The following is a 4,241-nucleotide window of genomic DNA, read 5'->3' as shown; positions in this document are numbered from 1 at the left end:
TTTCTGTTTCGTTGCCAAGGAATTTGCTGCATTGAAACGATACCACATCGCAACTCCAAATCATGCTTGATTGCCTAGATTTCGCATTGCATGAAAACAAGAAACTTCATCTTATTCTCCAGATTTGACATCACTCAATCCTCGTCTTGTCCATAGAGACAACACTGCTTCATGCCTCGATGTGACCTCGCCAATCTTTGGCGAGGTCATTTCCCATGCAGGGGAGGAGAAAGTTCTGCCAACATGCGGGCTAACCAAGTCAAGAACGACAATATTCACCCAACAAGACGAACGGCGTGATATCTTGACGAGCGCGCGCCTGCCTGTAGTGAGAGTGGTCGAAGAGACCGATGCAGGTGGCCACCAAGGTCTCATGAGCTTGATAGTGGTCAGCAGTATTTGCCAGCGACGGTCTAGACTTTAGCAGATGGAGTTGAGGAAGTTGGCCGGATTAAAACAAGGTCAGCAGCTGCAAGAAGATAGGAAGCAAGGGCTCGCTGGCGGAAGAGTTCACAAAGACTAGCTAGCGTCAGCGGTTGAGCCGGGAACTTGCCGACGTTGGCAGTTGTGTCAGGCTTGTCAGCAGCCACATGCTAATGAGGTTCGCCTGAGGTTCACCGGCTGTAGAGGTGAAAGAGTGACGTCTATGGTCTCGAGCTGTGAGCTAAGAGATTGTTTCCGATTACATTTGTGTCAGAGCAGAAGAGCTCGGTATTAGATGAGGCCATGAGGGGCCTTCACAGTACTCCACCAAAGCCCACCGAACTGGGACCCAAAACCAATTCCAGTTTCTGGACCATCCAAACTATCCATTGCTTTGCGGTCTAAATGGCATGGATGCATCTGGTACCTCAATGTTCTCTAACAAACTATCCTCCACTGGAAGACGAATAAAATGGTAAATACACTGTGCCTTTGACTTTGTTCCAACATGGTCTGCAATGCTATTCCAGTTGTCTTTGTGCTTTTCTATGCCCTCTAATAACAATAATGTTTCTGGATCAGTCCAGTTATCCCCCTCATTTTCTGATCCATCTTTATCCCCATCGACTCTCTGAAAATCTAAGCTTGAATGCCCGATAGCATATCTTGCATCATGGAAGCAATCAGAGCAAAGAGCAATATCTGCCTGCTCAATCAGTTAAACAACAAGCTTTTCACCACTAGTTTTTTACCCAGAGAAGAGAAAAGAAAAACAAGAAGCAGACTGGCTAATTAAATTGAAAGAATGATACAGCCTTGCAAACTCCCCATGTTCATCACGTCAAAGAAGAAAACGGTATCGTAGTTCGTTTATACATCATTAATGAAACAGGACGAGCTGAAATTCGAAACAGAACATATCTGGCCCAAGCCACCACATATCAAAAGTTAACTAACGCTAAGTTACATTGCACCTAGACGCAGGTCTTTTCACATCACACATAAATGACACTATAAGGATGTGTTCTGAATGTTTTTGGTTCACATATAAAATGGTGGAGATATTACTATGGGCTTCCAACATTATGATGCATAAGCAAGATTTGTGACAACCACATGGGCACCAGTATCTGCTGGGTCAGAAAATCATGAATCAAGATAAATTGGGGTTTAAAATAAATAACAAACTGCAGTCTTTCTGAACCCCAACCAAAATTCGGCAGTATACTAAACTCTGCAACAAGACTATTTAGCTTACTGTGATGTGTCTCGCAATGTTTTGAAAATACGCCTTTTGAGCACATGTGAAATTCATAGGGTTAATAACAATCCTAGATACAGAACAAGTTTTCCTACATATGAAAAAAATTGAAAATATGATATGTATATGTATATTTAAATATGAAGATGGGCACCTCTTTCTGCGACTGGTAATGCAAACTGTGCAAAGACTGTGAGCAGTAACTGCAATAGCTCTCTGATAGACAATCTCTAATCTTCCCTTCCAATTCAGTAAACTCAGCACCGACATCAAAATCCACCACCTCCGAATTCGATGAAGATGAAGCCAGTGAAGAAATGTCGTCTGCTTGGAGACTACATTTAGGCCGATCAAACAAAACTAAACCATCAATGGATTTCAGCGGTGCAGTCAACAGTTGCAACTCCCCTGCTGGTTCCTCTATTAGAAGTGATGCTGCCACCCTCAGACCCCGGTGCACCAACCCAACCACGAGGTGATTGATGATTCCCCATGTGTCCAAGAACCGAACGATCCTACTCAAATCATATAGTTCACCTGTGTTAACACAAACCCCTGGCACTCGGCAAACGCAAGCCTCTTGCCTGGGTTCTCCAAATATTTGGCAATAATTTTATTCCTTAACATTATGAACTTCTCCGGAGTGTGCACCGGAGATTTCCCTGTGAAGAAGTGTGGAACAACCTGCCTTTCCAGCCTGTGCACCGCCCCAGGAGAGAACCAATCTACAAATTGTAAACTAATTCATGTTGCAGTGAACTTAAAAACGTATGTTCAGTAATGCAGGTTTTGGTCGCAACAAGCGAACCTGAGTGCTTGGGCACGACATGGAGGCGGCCCTGGAACTGCTTGTGCACGCCATGCCCCTCCATGAGGGGTGGTGGCGTGCAGACGTAAGAAGACGGCCTGTCAGGATCCGTCAAAAGGGACTGGTGGTCGGGGAGCGCCACAGAGAGCACCTGGAGCTGCCCATGCGAGATGTTCTCCAGTGCCGGTGGCACGGCGGCGGAGACATCACCCACATACGCAGCTCGCTCAGCTGCAACGACGGCCATGACCGACGGATGCGGCCGGTTGACTGTGCGGCGGGTGGCGGCAGGGAAGGCGGAGATGACCTCGGCCGAGGAGAGCAGCTCTGCCTCACGGAGGTCGGGCACCGGGTCCCTGGCCGCGGCACCGGCCAGTATTTCGTCGTCGGCATTGTCGACCGCAGGCGATGGAACGGCCGTGTCGTCGTCATCATTGTCGGCGGCGGAGTCTGGGTTGTCCGAGTGGTCGGCCGCGGCCGATGGCAAGGGAAGGGCGTCGGAGTTTCGCTTCCGTTTCCGCCATTTGGTGCGCGAATCTGGGAGTTAGGGTTCGGACGGCGAGTGCAAAATCAATTGGTAACAGCTCAGATAATTAGGTCCGGCGAGAGGTTGGACGTACGAACCTGGCGTGCAGGAGGCCTTGCGCGGCATCGTAGGCGGCGATGACGCGGGGGCGGCCGAGGCCGGAGAGGTTGGGAGGTTTCGGAGTGTGACCGCGAGTGAGGGGGCTAGGCCGCTAGGGGACCGACCGTCTCGACGATGACGACGAAGGGAACACGTGCGAGGAGAAAACGACGACAACACGGCGTCCGGCCTTTTCTGCGTTTTGTGTGGGCAGTGCGCACGATCTCGAACAGGTCTGTTTTGACCCTTTTTTATCCATTTGGAGTGGCAATGCGTCACGTCCGTTCGGATTTATGGATGTGACGGTAGTGCGTTTAACCCGTGGCCGCATTTCGGCCGCATCTCTTCCATTCGAGATCAACAAACATGCTAAAATGAAGCATAGCGAATAGTTTAAATCAAACATAGCAAATAGTTTCACGTTCAAAATAGTCTTACAACCCAATTGAAATAAAAACACTATCAAATAGTCTTACAACCCAATTGAAATATGTTTGAATGAAAAAAAGTTAAACCGATAAATCTACTGGTTGCTAATGTGAGTCCGCATGTGCTCAATCAAGTCATCCTAGAGCTGGACATGAGTATGACAATCATGCATTTCACGATGAAAATGGACAAACTGTTCGACGGTTGCAGGAGGCGGCTGCTCAGGCTCAACATTTTCACCATAGAAAGTCAACCCTTGGTCGTAGATGTTATCATCACGCTCATCCTCCACGATCATGTTGTGCATGATCACACAAACAGTCATCATCTCCCAAAGCTTCTGAGTGCTCCACGTCAGTGCAGTGTTTCGAACAATACTCCATCGAGACTGAAGCACACGAAAGCACACTCCACATCTTTCCTAGCACTCTCCTGTATTTGGGCAAACCTTTATCTCTTCTCTTCTTGCGGATTGGGTATGGTCTTCACAAGAGTGGACCACTGAGGACATATACCATCAGCTAGGTAATATCCCTTGTTGTACTGGTGGCCATTGACCTCAAAGTTGACCTTCGGGGAGTGGCCTTCTGCAAGTCTTGCAAACATTGGAGAACACTGATATTATTGTGAGAACCAGCCATGTCGAAGAAAGAATGCAATATCCACAGACCTTGTGAAGCCGCCGCTTTAAGGAT

The 4,241-nt window shown here is 47.8% G+C and overlaps 1 pseudogene; it reads right to left on the bottom strand.

Moving 5' to 3' along the window:
• The window catches only part of LOC123090005 (SWI/SNF complex subunit SWI3C homolog), a 21,840-nt pseudogene extending 18,552 nt beyond the window's left edge, over positions 1 to 3,288 (bottom strand).
• Between the last annotated feature and the right edge of the window lie 953 nt (positions 3,289 to 4,241).

This window comes from Triticum aestivum, chromosome 4B, assembly GCF_018294505.1.
Source record: "Triticum aestivum cultivar Chinese Spring chromosome 4B, IWGSC CS RefSeq v2.1, whole genome shotgun sequence".
NCBI lineage: Eukaryota > Viridiplantae > Streptophyta > Magnoliopsida > Poales > Poaceae > Triticum > Triticum aestivum.
Note: the sequence above shows the minus strand (reverse complement) of the source record. Positions and strands in the feature narration are given on the sequence as shown.